General features: G+C 45.9%; 2 non-coding genes across 2 annotated transcripts; one reads left to right on the top strand and one right to left on the bottom strand.

Moving 5' to 3' along the window:
• Nucleotides 1-3,433: 3,433 nt before the first annotated feature.
• On the bottom strand, nucleotides 3,434-3,506 carry trnak-cuu (transfer RNA lysine (anticodon CUU)). The gene has a single exon. It is a non-coding gene; the product is annotated as a tRNA-Lys (tRNA).
• A 691-nt stretch (nucleotides 3,507-4,197) lies between these two features.
• trnas-uga (transfer RNA serine (anticodon UGA)) lies at nucleotides 4,198-4,280 on the top strand. The gene has a single exon. It is a non-coding gene; the product is annotated as a tRNA-Ser (tRNA).
• Nucleotides 4,281-17,110: the final 12,830 nt, after the last annotated feature.

The raw sequence follows: 17,110 nt of genomic DNA, 5'->3' as shown, positions 1-17,110 counted from the left end.
CTTGCTCTTATCCCAAAAGATCTTTCCGTTACTGACATTGTTGTGTCCTGTGTAAGTCGAGCTGAACTGATTTGGTGCCGCTTGTTCTCACCTTGCAGCCCGTCAGTCTCCGTATTCCAGAGACCATTTATGACATCATCAAAAACGCCCTCCCCTGCTCTCCCCATTCACCAGAGTGAAGGGACAATCCCCTCCGCGACCGCTGCTCCACCGCCAATATCCGCTCACTTTCTATCTGCACCTTTCTTTGCAAGTGCAGGAGATGCAACTCCTGCCTTTTTACCCCCTCCCTCCTCATTATCCAAGGGCCCAAAACACTCATCCCAAGTGAACCAGTGAGACACTTGTGCTTTTCAGTTTAATCTCCTGTATCATAGATTATCATAGAATTTACAGTGCAGAAGGAGGCCATTCGCCCCCAACGGTATTTGCTGCCACAATTTGGTCTCATCTACTTCAACAGGTCAGATAACAGACTGTGACCGCTTTGATAAATCTCTGTTCAATCCACAATCATGACTTTGAGTTTCCTGCCACTTGTCATTTCAATTCTCCACCTCTCCCACTCTGACCACATTTGCTATCCTCCAGTCCTCTGGCACTATTCCTGTATCCAATGATGACATAAAAATCAAAGCCAATGGTCCAGCAATCTCTTCCCTGGCCTCCCAGAGAATCCTAGGATAAATCCCATCAGGTCCCGGGGACTTATCTATTTTCAGCCTGTCCAGAATTGCCAACACCTCTTCCCTACGTACCTCAATGCCATCTAATCTATTTACCTGGAGCTCAGCATTCTCCGCCACAACATTATCTTTTTCCTGAGTGAATACTGACGAAAAATATTCATTTAGTATCTCGCCTATCTCTTCAGACTCTACACACAACTTCCCATCCCTGTCCTTGACTGGTCCTACTCTGTCCCTAGTCATTCGCTTATTCCTGACATACCTATAGAAAGCTTTTGGGTTTTCCTTGATCCTTCCTGCCAAATACTTCTCATGTCCCCTCCTTGCTCGTCTTAGCTCTCTCATTAGATCCTTCCTCGCTACCTTGTAACTATCCATCGCCCCAACTGAAACTTCACACCTCATCTTCACATAGGCCTCCTTCTTCCTCTTAACAAGAGATTCCACTTCTTTGGTAAACCACGGTTCCCTCGCTCGGCACCTTCCTCCCTGCCTGACCGGTACATACTTATCAAGAACACGCAGTAGCTGATCCTTGAACAAGCTCCACTTATCCAGTGTGTCCAACACTTGCAGCCTACTTCTCCACGTTATCCCCCCCAAGTCACGTCTAATGGCATCATAATTTCCCTTCCCCCAGCTATAACTCTTGCCCTGCGGTGTATACTTATCCCTTTCCATCCTTAACGTAAACGTCACCGAATTGTGGTCACTGTCCCCAAAGTGCTCACCTACCTCCAAATCCAACACCTGGCCTGGTTCATTACCCAAAACCAAATCCAATGTGGCCTCGCCTCTTGTTGGCCTGTCAACAAACTGTGTCAGGAAACCCTCCTGAACACACTGTACAAAAAACGACCCATCTAATGTACTCGAACTATATCTTTTCCAGTCAATATTTGGAAAGTTAAAGTCTCCCATAATAACTACCCTATTACTTTCGCTCTTATCCAGGTTCATCCTCGCCATCCTTTCCTCTACATCCCTAGAACTATTTGGAGGCCTATAGAAAACTCCCAACAGGGTGACCTCTCCTTTCCTGTTTCTAACCTCAGCCCATACTACCTCGGAAGATGAGTCCCCATCTAGCATCCTCTCCGCCACCGTAATACTGCTCTTGACTAGCAGCGCCACACCTCCCCCTCTTTTGCCTCCTTCTCTGAGCTTACTAAAACACCTAAACCCCGGGACCTGCAACATCCATTCCTGTCCCTGCTCTATCCATGTCTCCGAAATGGCCACAACATCGAAGTCCCAGGTTCCAACCCATGCTGCCAGTTCCACTACCTTATTTCGTATAATCCTGGCATTGAAGTAGACACACTTCAAACCACCTACCCTAAAACTACAATCCAGGTTCCCATGCCCCTGCTGCATTAGTTTAAACCCCCCAAAGAGCACTAACAAATCTCCCCCCCAGGATATTTGTGCCCCGCAGGTTCAGATGTAGACCATCCTGTCTGTAGAGGTCCCACCTTCCCCAGAAAGAGCCCCAGTTATCCAGAAATCTGAATCCCTCCCGCCTGCACCATCCCTGTAGCCACGTGTTTAATTGCTCTCTCTCCCTAGTCCTCATCTCACTATCACGTGGCGCGGGCAACAACCCAGAGATAACAACTCTGTTTGTTCTAGTTCTGAGCTTCCATCCTAGCTCCCTGAAAGCCTGCCTGACATCCTTATCCCCTTTCCTACCTATGTCGTTAGTGCCAATGTGGACCACGACTTGGGGCTGCTCCCCCTCCCCCTGAAGGTCCCGGAAAACACGATCCGAGACATCACGTACCCTTGCACCTGGAAGGCAATATACCAAACGTGAGTCTCTCACGCTCCCACAAAATCTCCTCTCTGTGCCCCTCACTATAGAGTCCCCAATTACTAATGCTCTGCTCCTCTCCCCCCTTCCCTTCTGAGCAACAGGGACAGACTCTGTGCCAGAGGTCCGTACCCCATGGCTTACCCTGGTAAGTCGTCCCCCCCACAAGTATCCAAAGCGGTATACTTGTTTCTCAGGGGAACGACCGCAGGGGATCCCTGCACTGACTGTTTTTTCCCCGTCCCTCTTACAGTTACCCATCTATCTCCAATCTTTGGTGTAACTAATTCCCTGAAGCTGCTATCTATGACCCCCTCTGCCTCCCGAATGATCCGAAGTTCTTCCAACTCCAGCTCCAGTTCCCTAACTCGGTCTTGGAGGAGCTGGAGATGGCAGCACTTCCTGCAGGTAAAATCAGCAGGGACACTAACGGCATCCCTCACCTCAAACATCCTGCAGGAATGTTCGATGGGCTGAATGGTCTACTTCTGCTCCTACGTCTTATACCCTGATATTGTGTAAATGTGTTCCGGTTCTTGTATCACTCTTGTTAAAACAACACAGACACCGTATGCCGACTGCATTTGATTATCTGGCGCAGAGAAGGTGATTGTTTGTAAATGTATATCCTGCTGTGTAACTGTGCTCTCTGCTGTGTAACTGAGCTCTCTGTCGTGGAACCGTGACACTGCCGGTGACAGATCTTCACTGTAGTTGCGTCAATGTGTTCCCAGTTGTGGAAATAAGAACCGTCGGAAGCAGAACCTTTCTGCGCCGTTAATGAGACAAAATTTTAATTCCATATTTATTCTCGTTTTGTTCGAAATGTTCGTTTAGACCCTCTGGATTCCCAGTCAAGGGTCATAACCTTGTGCTCCTGTTATGAAGACAGTTCATTCAGCATCAATATTTTCGGATAATAACTAGGAAGCGCCCAACGTGTGGCTCGAACCCACGACCCTGGGATTAAGAGTCCCATGCTCTACCGACTGAGCTAGCCGGTCTGCTGATGCAGTGTCAATTAAACATTTTTTGAAGAGAGTTGCTGCGGTTCTCATTCGGAGGGTCAGTGCTGACTTGTTGGGCCGAATGGCCTCCTGCGCTGGAGATTCTACGATTCTATGATTCAAGGAGGTTGATGCGGTGAAGTCCTTCTGCCATACTGCCCATTCCTGACACCATGTAGAAATGCTGGTCTCTCAATGACTGACGACCGAGGACATGTAATAAAAAACAACTGACTTAATAATTGAGCAGGTCCTCCTGGCTTGTGCTCTGACCGCGATCCGAGGAACTGCCGGAATCCCGACACGTGATCATTTTAGTTGCGTCATCGGGTCATCAGGTGACCGTTCGGCCTGCACAGGTCTCCTTCTGTGCTGTAATTTCCAGATTTCATCATTTAAATTTTCTTCCAGACTGTAAACTGTGTACCTGTTCCATTTGAATTTCTAATATATTTCCAATGTAACTGATGTTGTTCCACAATCTATTCAATCGGTGGAATTGTGAGGTTTTCGAGTCTCTCAAGGCTTCTCTCCAAATCCAATGGTCATTTTCCACGAAGATTCAATATCACATAAACACCGGGGCCCCGTTGATCGTTTGAATGCAGTAACTTCCTGGAGTGATTCCAGGCTGGTTTTAGAATGTATTCTATCGACCAAATTACTAATGAATGACGCACTAGACGCAGCTGCGATAGCCGACGTGGTTAAGGCGTTGGACTTGAAATCCTATGGGATTTCCCCGTGCAGGGTCGAGCCCTGCTCGCAGCGACTGTGATTCGAAATATTTGCTGAACTCCCCGCACAAGCCACTGACTCGAGAATAAATCGGAATGTTTGGAAATGAACGGTTTGAACCTATATCGAGTTCAGTCAGATATTTACCCTTTCATTTGGTAACTGAACGAAATATAAAGAAGCTCGCACTCAAAACAACAACCAATAAATAATAACGTTTCCTGCAACGTTTGGAAGGAGAAGCAGCAACGGCAGCGAATGGAAACGTGGTTTGGTTTCATTCAGGTGAACGGATTTCTGGGTAAAAAGATCGTGGTAGCCACCAAACCCACTGTGTTCAGCGACTTCTCCCTGTCTGCTCTGCCTCAGAGCCCCACTGTCCCTATTCCCTAGTTCTCCCTCAATGCTCTCACCTTCTGACATATTGCTCCCGTGCCCACCCCCCTGCCATACTAGTTTAAACCCTCCCGTGTGACACTAGCAAACCTCGCGGCCAGGATATTTATGCCTCTCCAGTTTAGATGCAACCCGTCCTTCTTATATAGGTCACACCTGCCCCGGAAGAGCTCCCAGTGGGTCAGATAACGGAAACCCTCTCTCCTACACCAGCTGTTTAGCCACGTGTTTAGCTGCTCTATCTTCCTATTTCTAGCCTCACTGGCACGTGGCACAGGGAGTAATCCCGAGATTACAATGCTAGAGGTGCTGTCTTTTAACTTTCTGCCTAGCTCCCTGAACTCCTGCTGCAGGACCTCATGCCCCTTCCTGCCTATGTCGTTAGTACCAATATGTACAACGACCTCTGCCTGTTTGCCCTCCCCCTTCAGGATGCCCTCTACCCATTCGGAGACATCCTGGACCCTGGCACCAGGGAGGCAACATACCATCCTGGAGTATCTTTCACGTCCACAGAAGCGCCTATCTGTGCCCCTGACTATAGAGTCCCCTATTACTATTGCTCTTCTGCGCTTTGACCCACCCTTCTGAACATCAGAGCCAGCCGTGGTGCCACTGCTCTGGCTGCTCCTGTTTTTCCCTGATAGGATACACCCCCTCCCCCGACAGTATCCAAAGGGGTATACCTGTTCGAGAGGGGGACAACCACAGGGGATTCCTGCACTGACTGCCTGCCCTTTCTGGTGGCCACCCATTTCTCTGCCTGCACCTTGGGTGTGACCACATTTATATAACTGCGATCTATGACGCTTTCCGCCACCTGCATGCTCCTAAGTGCATCCAATTGCTGCTCCAAGCGAACCAGGCGGTCTGTGAGGAGCTCCAGTTGGGTGCACTTTCTGCAGATGAAGCCATCCGGGACGCTGGAAACCTTCCGGACCTGCCACATCTCACAGTCAGAGCATTGCACCCCTCTAACTGACATTGCGTCAATTAATTAAAATTAAACGTTTTTTTTTTAAATTATTATTTTTATTTTTATTTTTTAAAAGTTACTGTTAACTATCTGTTTCCTAGCACTAGATTTCTAATATAAATGCGAAAGCTAAATATAGTACTCTCCGATCTGTGGCTTAGATACCTCTCTAAATTATAATTCAGTAATTATGTTTAATTAGTTACCAATGCTTAATTTTTTTAATTCAGTGTAGATTCCCAACCAGCCACTCAGGTCACAGCTTTTCTGTGATGTCACTTCAGTTTCCCCCCCGACACACACAATTTGAAAAAGGTATAAAAGTAATAATGAGTAAAAATGACTTACTTACCTTCTTACCTTCTGAGTGTCTTAGATGTTCTCAGGTTCTCTCCCTGACAGAGACTGCTCCTCCTCCTCCGAACGGCCCCCGAAACTAGGGCGCGATCTTTCAAAATCTCGGTAGTCGGTTACACCTCAACCCATCTGCTGAACACATCCACAATAACCAAAACATATTTAAAACATTGACAACATTCACACCTTTCCAACTCAATGTAATCCATTTGGAGCGTCTCAAAGGGACCACTGGGCAATGGGGCTTGCCTCATTCCGCAAGGGATACCTTTGCCGGTGTTATATTGCTGACAAATCAAACACCGATTACTGATACTCTGGGCCAGCCCCTGCATTTTAGTGTGCCACCAAGTGTCCAGCAACAAATCACTAGTCCCCCGAGCCCCACAATGCGTTGTAAAGTATGCACATTCGATGACCCACAAAGCCAGTACCTCAGACATACAAGTCAGATGTGCTGGCGTGGTCCATAAAGAATAAACAGAATCATATGTACAACCTAACCGTTTCCACATTTGTTTATCACTCTCAGGAGCGTCCTGCTGTAACCTTCTGATGTCTTGGATGGTTGGCACTGGCTTGTCAGAAGCAGATCTATTTAAAGCAGATCGTTTTGTCTGACTTAGCATTTTAGGCACCGCTGAATTTGAGGGCTGTCCGCGCTGCACAATCTGCTTGTTCATTACCAACGTCAACTGGGGTCTTACCGTTTGTATGGGCAGCGCATTTAATGACGGAAATCTGCGCGGACATAAGGAGAGCCCGCAGTAGGTCATCAACTAAACCCCGGCGGGATCTTTTCCGTGATGGCCGAGGTACGCAATCCCCTATTCTTCCAGAGCTGTGGGTTAACTGAAGTCGAGTGTTAATCGTTTCAGGGACCTCAAAATATTTTATGGAAGTGCCGTCTGGCATGGCTTGAAGTGCGTACCCTGTTAGATCTGAATGATCCACTGCCCTCCTTACCATAGGCCCCAGATCCTTGGCATGGTAGTCATGGACCTGACGTGTAATATGAGGGCCGACAGAAGCTGACTGTGCCCATAAATGTGGTGGTATTGTAACAAAATCTTTTCCCGTGACTGTGGCTGTAATCTTGACTGGTCATTCGGTCCAAATTAACGTCCGGTATTTGTCCTCCAACTCTCTGTTCTGTCCGGTTCTGGCATAGGCCAGGGTAACGTGGAGCAGTGAATGCTCAATGTCTAACGTCCACCACTAGGGTGTGATGGAAATATATCACTGTTGTCTCATCCTCCATGATTGAACCGTTACCCCTTCGTCTCTGCACTCTAGCTGTAGCTGGAAGATACACAATAAATCTCGGGCCAACAAGTTACAGTCGAATCCAGTAGTCACCACAAACTGATGATCTGTAGACCTATTCTCATAAATGATTGTCACAGGTTCAGAAATAGGATACTCACACACGTATCCTTGGGGCCCCGCCAAATGCTGGGTGTGGTCGGATAGTGGTAGTCGAAGTTCTGATTGCACCGAAGACATGGCTGCTCCAGTGTCGATTGCAAATGGGTAATGTTGATCTCCTGTCTGCAGAGAGATAATAGGTTCACTGTCCGATTGGAGATTACTTATGACTAAATTAGCTAGTCAATCTTGTGTTGGGAAAGGGTTTGCCTGGGAGAAGTCGGTCTATAAGACCATAAGACATAGAAGTGGAAGTAAGGCCATTCGGCCCATCGAGTCCACTCCACCATTCAATCATGGCTGATTACAACTCCATTTACCCGCTCTCTCTCCATAGCCCCTAATTCCTTGAGAAATCAAGAATTTATCAATTTCTGTCTGAAAGACGCTCAACGTCCCGGCCTCCACCGCCCTCTGTGGCAATGAATTCCACAGATCCACCACTCTCTGGCTGAAGAAATTTCTCCTCATCTCTGTTCTAAAGTGACTCCCTTTTATTCTAAGGTTGTGCTCCCGGGTCCTAGTCTCCCCTGCTAGTGGAAACAACTTCCCGACATCCACCCTATCTAAGCCATTCATTATCTTGTAAGTTTCTATTAGATCTCCCCTCAACCTCCGAAACTCCAATGAAGAAAATCCCAGGATCCTCAGACGTTCATCGTATGTTAGGCCTACCATTCCTGGGATCATCCGTGTGAATCTCCGCTGGACCCGCTCCAGTGCCAGTATGTCCTTCCTGAGGTGTGGGGCCCAAAATTGCTCACAGTATTCTAAATGGGGCCTAACTAATGCTTTATAAAGCTTCAGAAGTACATCCCTGCTTTTATATTCCAAGCCTCTTGAGATGAATGACAACATTGCATTTGCTTTCTTAATTACGGACTCAACCTGCAAGTTTACCTTTAGAGAATCCTGGACTAGGACTCCCAAGTCCCTTTGCACTTCAGCATCGTGAATTTTGTCACCGTTTAGAAAATAGTCCACGCCTCTATTCTTTTTTCCAAAGTGCAAGACCTCGCACTTGCCCACATTGAATTTCATCAGCCATTTCTTGGACCAATCTCCTAAACTGTCTAAATCTTCCTGCAGCCTCCCCACCTCCTCCATACTACCTGCCCCTCCACCTATCTTTGTATCATCGGCAAACTTAGCCAGAATGCCCCCAGTCCCGTCATCTAGATCGTTAATATATAAAGAGAACAGCTGAGGCCCCAACACTGAACCCTGCGGGACACCACTCGTCACCGGTTGCCATTCCGAAAAAGAACCTTTTATCCCAACTCTCTGCCTTCTGCCTGACAGCCAATCGTCAATCCATGTTAGTACCTTGCCTCGAATACCATGGGCCCTTATTTTACTCAGCAGTCTCCCGTGAGGCACCTTATCAAACGCCTTTTGGAAGTCAAGATAGATAACATCCATTGGCTCTCCTTGGTCTAACCTATTTGTTATCTCTTCAAAGAACTCTAACAGGTTTGTCAGGCACGAACTCCCCTTACTAAATCCATGCTGACTTGTCCTAATCCGACCCTGCACTTCCAAGAATTTAGAAATCTCATCCTTAACAATGGATTCTAGAATCTTGCCAACAACCGAGGTTAGGCTAATTGGCCTATAATTTTCCGTCTTTTTCCTTGTTCCCTTCTTCAACAGGGGGGTTACAACAGCGATTTTCCAATCCTTTGGGACTTTCCCTGACTCCAGTGACTTTTGAAAGATCATAACTAACGCCTCCAGTATTTCTTCAGCTATCTCCTTTAGAACTCTAGGATGTAGCCCATCTGGGCCCGGAGATTTATCAATTTTTAGACCTCTTAGTTTCTCTAGCACTTTCTCCTTTGTGATGGCTACCATATTCAACTCTGCCCCCTGACTCTCTGGAATTGTTGGGATATTACTCATGTCTTCTACTGTGAAGACTGATGCAAAGTACTTATTCAGTTCCTCAGCTATTTCCTTGTCTCCCATCACAAAATAAGCAGCGTCATTTTGGAGCGGCCCAATGTCAACTTTTGCCTCCCGTTTGTTTTTAATGTATTTAAAGAAACTTTTACCATCATTCCTAATGTTACTGGCGAGCCTACCTTCAAATTTGCTCCTCTCTTTCCTTATTTCTCTCTTTGTTATCCTCTGTTTGTTTTTGTAGTATTCCCAATCTTCTGACTTCCCACTACTCTTTGCCACATTATAGGCTTTATCTTTCTGGTTGCCTCATTTTAGGAAGGATGTGGAAGCTTTGGAAAAGGTGCAAAGGAGATTTGCCAGGATGTTGCATGGAATGGAGAGTACGTCTTACGAGGAAAGATTGAGGGTGCTCGGCCTTTTCTCATTAGAACAGAGAAGGGTGAGGGGCGACTTGATAGATGATCAGGGGAATAGATAGAGTAGACAGTCAGAGACGTTTCCCCTGGGTGGACCAAACCATTACAAGGGGACATAAATTTAAGGTGAATGGTGGAAGATATAGGGGGGATGTCAGAGGTAAGTTCTTTACCCAGAGTGTAGTGGGGTCATGGAATGCACTGCCTGTGGAAGTAGTTGAGTCGGAAACATTAGGGACTTTCAAGCAGATATTGGATAGGTACATGGATTACGGTAGAATGATATAGTGTAGATTAATTTATTCTTAAAGGCAGCACGGTAGCCTTGTGGATAGCACAATTGCTTCACAGCTCCAGGGTCCCAGGTTCGATTCTGGCTTGGGTCACTGTCTGTGCGGAGTCTGCACATCCTCCCCGTGTGTGTGTGGGTTTCCTCCGGGTGCTCCGGTTTCCTCCCACAGTCCAAAGATGTGCAGGTTAGGTGGATTGGCCATGATAAATTGCCCTTAGTGTCCAGAGTTGCCCTTAGTGTTGGGTGGGATTACTGGTTTATGGGGATAGGGTGGCGGTGTTGACCTTGGGTAGGGTGCTCTTTCCAAGAGCCGGTGCAGACTCGATGGTCCGAATGGCCTCCTTCTGCACTGTAAATTCTATGATTCTTTTGCTTTGATGCATTCCCTAACTTCCTTTTTGAGCCATGGCTGCCTAATCCCCCCTCTGATAACCTTTCTTTTGTTTGGGATGAACCTCTGTACTGTGTCCTCAATTACTCCCAGGAACTCCTGCCATTGCTGTTCTACTGCCTTTCCCACTAGGCTCTGCTCCCAGTTGATCTTCGTGAGTTCCTCCCTTATGCCCCTGTAGTTACCTTTATTTTACTGTGACACCTTTACATCTGATTCTACCTTCTTTCTCTCAAATTGGAGATTGAATTCGACCATATTATGATCACTGCCTCCTAAGTGCTCCCTTACTTTAAGATCTTTTATCAAGTCTGGCTTATTACATAACACTAAGTCCAGAATGGCCTGTTCCCTCGTGGGCTTCTCACAAGCTGTTCCAAAAAGCCCACCTGTAAACATTCAATGAATTCCCTTTCCTTCGGTCCACTGGCAGCATTATTTACCCAGTCCACCTGCATATTGAAGTCCCCCATGATCACTGTGACCTTGCCTTTCTGACATGCACTTTCTATTTCGTGGTGCATTTTGTGCCCCCGATCCTGACCACTGTTAGGAGGCCTGTACCTAACTCCCATTATGGTTTTTTTGCCTTTGTGGTTCCTCAACTCTACCCACACAGACGCCACATCATCTGACCCTATGTCGTTTAGTGCTAATGATTTAATTTCATTCCTAATTAACAAGGCAACCCCGCCCCCTCTGCCCACCTCTCTCTCTTTTCGAGAGGTTGTGAATCCCTGGATGTTTAAATGCCAGTCCTGGACCCCCTGCAACCATGTCTCTGTGATGCCTACCACATCATACCTGCCAGTCACAATCTGGGCCACAAGCTCATCCACCTTGTTCCGTACACTGCGCGCATTTAAATATAGCACCAGTAATTCTCTATTGATCGTCCCGTTTTGTTTTCTTAGTGTGGTGGACCTTGGTTTACTGAGCCTTTCCATACGCTGTGTCATATTTTGTGGGATGGGGACAATCGTAACCACTCTTGAGTTTTGTCTGTTCGTGTTTTTTTGTATTCCTCAGCAGCTACGCTCCCCGCTGATTACTTCACCTCTTGGTTCCCTGACTTTCCCTTCCCGCCCAATCTTTAGTTTAAAGTCCTATTGACCACCCTATTGACTCTTTTCGCCAGAACACTGGTCCCAGCTCGGTTCAGGTGGAGACGATCCCAACGGTGTATGTCCCCCCGTCCCAAAACTGATGCCAGTGTCCCATGAAAAGGAACCCCTCATTCCCACACCACTCTTTCAGCCACGTGTTAACTTCCCTTATTCTTGCCTCCCTATGCCAATTTGCACGTGGCTCGGGCAGTAATCCGGAGATTATGACCCTTGAGGACCTGTTTTTTAATTTGAATCCTAGCTCTTTATAATCTCTAAACAGGTCCTCTTTCCTAGACTTGCCTATGTTGTTGGTACCGACATGGACCACAACAACTGGATCCTCCCCCTCCCTCTCCAGTATCCTTTCAAGCCGGTCAGAGATGTCCCACACCCTAGCACCGGGCAGGCAACATACCATGCGGGACTCTTTATCCTGCTCGCAAAGGATACTATCTATCCCCCTGATAATAGAATCCCCAGAACTACGACTTGCCTATTTACTCCCTTGAATGGCCTGCTGAACCATGGTGCCTTGGTCAGCTGACTCATCCTTCCTGCAACCCTGTTCGCCATCCACACAGGGAGCAAGTGCCTCATACCTGTTGGACAGAGTCAAGGGCTGAGGCTCCTGAATTCCTGACTGCTGGTTCCCTTTACCTGCCTGACTTGCAGTCACACCCTGCTGTCCCTGGCCACTGGCAGGATTTAAACTACTTACTCTGACAGGTGTGACTGCCTCCTGAAACACAGTGTCCAGGTAAGTCTCCCCCTCCCGGATGTGCCTCAGTGTTTGAAGCTCAGACGCCAGCTCATCAACTCTGAGCCGGAGCTCTTCGAGTTGCCAGCTCGCACATCAAGCAGCTCAAGCACATCACCTGACCAGCCATCACTAATTAATTAATTAGTTTAATTTAAGTTTATGGTGGGGGCAGCTGCAGCCAATCAGACACTAATCTACCCTGCACTTTCAACTGAAAAACAGCACAATTAGATTAACCACTTAGCTTTCCTGGTTACCTCACTGCACCAAACTACCAAATTCTCACTGTCTGTATCTCTTACTCCGGCTGTGTCTCCTTGACATGCGCAATGCTAATAATATAATAAGGTCTACCTCGTCTGTCCTCCCCTTGGTGGGTACCCCCTCCTTTAGGGTCGGGTAGTCTCCTTCTGCTGCCCGTCTTTTAAAGGGCCGTTCCTGATGCCAGTGATCTGTACGGCCACAATTAAAACATGCATTGTTCCATCTATATCTGCCGCTGGTTGGGGTCTCAGATCATCCTCTTTCATTATAAACTCAGTCTTAATCTTTGTAACTGAGTCTCCTTCCTGGTCTACACCCTCCTTACAATAAAATCTGACTGCCCGGGCCATCTGGGAAGGGTCGTTCTCTGTCCAATTCATGTTACCACATTTCACGGCAGTAGGCACGGAAGGTGGTAGGCAATACATTAATACAGCATAATATTGAAGGGAATTCTGATCACTCTGGGACAGCATGTCACCTGACTGCCCACGGGAGATGTCATTAAAAAGGTTCCAGAAATTCCTCTGGCTCTTCAGTATAGCAGAGATGTTTATGGGCTTTTGAAATGTGGCATTCAACGCATTCAGGATTTGTGCTCGTCTATCATCGTCCAAGGCATGGGCTTGCTGAAGTGCGGCGTGGCTAGTATAATTCAAGTGGTTGAGGGAACGGCGGAGCTCTGCTGGGGTTAAAAGCCGCTGGACTAGGGACCAAAGGTCTCTATAGTCAGCTTGATAAACTGAGATGGTACTTCTCAGATAGTCCACGAAAGCAGCAGGAGATTTCTTCCTGTCTGGGATTGCAGCCAGCATAGCCATCATCTCACTGGGTCGCCATGGGAAATAAACGTCTATCGTGGGCTGGGCTGCTGCTGTTGCAACATCAGGGTTGTGTATTTTCCAAAGCGGCAACTGTCTCAGAGTCTCATTAGGGGGCGCTTTAGCAGATTCCTCTGGCTCTTCAAAGACTTCGCCGTCCTTCCCTTCCACTAGGGGAGTTCCATCTCCTCAGAACCATTCCCATCCTCTCTCTTTGTTCTCTTCCTTTTCTGTCCTACTATATCGGTCTTAATGAATCTAGGTCGTATGCGTAATTGTTTCTGAATCGGATCAGGCCCCTCTCTCTTTGTCCAAGATCGGGTCCTAGAGCTAATTGGGCTTGTGGAACAGAGCTCCCCTTCTCTAACAGATGGTGAAGGTGCAGAAATAGGGCCCATACTATTAAACGAAGGGGCTGGAGAGGCTGGCATGATTTGAATTTGGGAGCAGTGACTGGATATAAATTATGATGCCCTGGTGGTTCCGGAATTAGTGCAGACAATGCTACTGGTGCAGTCGGGACTCTCGCCGACATGGTCCAATTCTCTAGGTCATCATCTGCGTCTGTCAATGCAAGGCCAGCCATTGAACTACGTAGCCCTTTTTTTTCCTCCAGTCCACCCTCTCTTTACTTGCGCGTGTTTTTGAATGCACACTCCTTTTTCAAGGTCTCCAGAATTTTCTGGTTCCCCCCTTCACTAATTGGAATCCCCATTTTAAGGTCATTTTCTTGCCAACTTATAACATGATCCTATCCCTCTCCTCTTGACAATATTGTCTCCATAATCCAATTAACTCTTTAGCTTTCATACTTTGGCTCTTTTTTTATTTATTTATTTGCCTATTTATAACCAATGGCAATTTTTGCTACTTGGCAAAGTTATTTAAAAGGTTTTAACAGTGTTCTTTTCAAACTTAAAATGTTTGAAAATTCAAATTGAATTACTGCAAACTGCAAGCTCAGCTCTGATCTCAACTCAGAACTGAATTTACGATTTGCTTAACACAAACTTGTATAACTTCTACAAATTAATTAATTCTTTCTCTTAACAATTTTTCTTTTCACAAGTTATTTTTTACATTCACAAAAATGTTGGCTGCTATGAATGACGAAGCAGTTAGCTGCGGTGGTTGTCATCTCCAGATTTACACTTTTTAAAATCGTGTCAGTGAGTTTCATTAAGTTTCTATTAATTCACAAATAAAATGAAATAAACATTATTTCAAGTAATTCAAACTTAAGATTCTGGCTATTTCAATCAATTGCTTGCTAAAATAATTAACTTTTCTCAAAGAGGTTTAGAAACCCACTGGTTTCTTTTAATTGATTCAAAACGTATCTTTGCTGGAGTTTCAGTGACTCGAAAGAAAGGTATCCGATTACACCACAGGCTGCTGCTGTTATCTCAAGGCGCGTGTGAGAAGCACTGTCCGTAGTCTTTAACTTTGGCTGCTGTTAACCTTTTGAGAGCCTTCTGCTTTAACTAACATGCAGCATCCAGTTCAATGAATGCGTCTTCGTTTAGAAATTTATCCAAGCAATTCCCCATAATCTCTAACTAGTCCTCAAGACTGCGTTTCTCGCCACTACAGTCCAAGGAGACAATTTTAGTTGAATCAACTGTAGTTTTAAAAACACTCCTGGAACTGAACCATCCTTCCGATGTCTCATCAGTTCATCCAAAACACTCGTAGAACTGAACCATCTTTCCGGTGTCCCATCAGTTCATCAAAAAGACTCGTGGAACTAAATCATCTTTCCAGATGTCCCAGCAATTCCACAATTAACCCAAAATTGAACTATCAATTATGATATCCCATCAGTTTAATTTTCTAATCCCCAGACTGACCTTTGATTTTGTCAAGATGATCTTTCCGTACCAACTGCGAGTGACCAGACCAATCAGACCATGAGAAGAGGGGAAAACCAATGTGGGTCATTTGCCAGCTACACACATTATGGGCCCGTTTCCACTTTCCTTGTCCAACATCAGTCTAATTCTGATTTCGCAGCTGGCCAGTGACCGTCTCGAGAAATCCTGGGTTTTCGGCACCAAATGACAATATTGAATTCTTTACCCGTCAGTCTGGCCTTAATAAACTCGAGATGGATTTGTAGGCACACTATTATTTATTTTTAACCAACTTGCAAGTCTGACTCGCTTCACAATGAGCCTCAGAACACACAAGCTGTCTTCTGAAACCCTAGGAACCGGGTTTTATCGGAGACAAAGGAATCTCGACAAATACATTCAAATGGCATCAAGTTTCACATACAAGTTTCCCATAGGCCATCCTATACACCTCTTGAGCTGGCCATATATCCTGATTGGCTCACTTCTCATTCCGTAACCCTGGGCCTCTTGTTACCCAGCATCCTTTTCCCATCCTCCACCAGACAGCCCTTCCCCTTCCTTGCCATGCCATCTGAAATCCTTTGTCTGTAAACTCACTACTATTAGACTGATCACATCCACATTACTGTAACTAATATTTGAACTAATTATTTTATATCACATTTGTTTGTTCAATTCCTCACCTTCAATGTTAATCTCCTTAACGACATCAAATACATTTGGGCTGAAATCTCTATTGAATAAATAATCATCAAATTCTGCAGTCAGTCCATGAACAACCCGCGCATTCCTTCCACTTATTGTTACTTTAATTTCCTTTATCACACTTCTTTATCACAAAGGTTTCGACCATTCGTAAATGTTTTCTTTTGTATCAAACTTTTATCAAAGAAGAGGAACGAGAAAGACTGGCTGTAGGCAATGTTCACATGACATGTGGACCAGATGTGATGCAGCTGAGGGTGCTGAGTGATGTAATAGTGGACATTGTGAAGTTACTGGCCAGAAGCTTCCGAATTGTATTTGTGTTTTTAATGGACAGCTACAATCCACTTGTTTATTCCAGGACACAACAATGAATAAAGTGAATCAGTACTGAACAGTTTCTAACATCCACACCTCCAGTTTGTTCTTATTGAGAACCCCGTCCTCGATGGAAGCTCCTCCTTGGAATACAGGAGCGATCCCTCGAGGACCTGAGCTGTAAACGTGAAATTCAGTGAACGGATTTCACCCTCCGCACGGAATCTGATCACCACCTCAACCCCAACATTCAGCTTGGGTGGGCAGGCAAGACAATTTCCTTCCCCCAGCCCCCCACACAGACTGGGTAATATCCCAAACTCGTATCCTGCTATTATCACATTGCTCCACAACATCGCTCTCTTCCCACAACTCCAGGAATCTCACCCCAAATCCTCAACCCTTTTATTCTGTATTCAAGCAACATTTTGTCCCCTGACTAAGTTCATCCAGGGAAGAGAGGTTTGGCATTCCGAGTTCCTCTGCAGATATCCGGTTGTTGCTTCATGACCAAAAGAGGCCTAAAACCTGAAAGAAAGCCTCTCCCACAGCCCTGTGAGCATGTCTCCATTAGACGGTGTAGTCAATACCTGCAGAGTAGATAACAATGGAGAGAATTGTGAGGAATGTCAACGTCGACATTCGGTGGAAATAAAGGACTCAAAAGAAGACATTATTTTAAATACTTAACAGACTCTCTGGGAGCAGGACTTAAGTCAAAGGGAAAAATCCAGTTGATTTCTAGTCGAAAGCTTTAACCATTGGACTGAATTCAGTCCTTGTGTTAAAATGTCTGTAAATTATCCATTGGAAAGTGAAGGACAATTTAAACCTGCAATTCTGGACAAAGACAGATTTTGCGCTGTTAT

Source organism: Scyliorhinus torazame, chromosome 24, assembly GCF_047496885.1.
Source record: "Scyliorhinus torazame isolate Kashiwa2021f chromosome 24, sScyTor2.1, whole genome shotgun sequence".
NCBI classification, from domain to species: Eukaryota; Metazoa; Chordata; class Chondrichthyes; order Carcharhiniformes; family Scyliorhinidae; genus Scyliorhinus; species Scyliorhinus torazame.
Note: the sequence above shows the minus strand (reverse complement) of the source record. Positions and strands in the feature narration are given on the sequence as shown.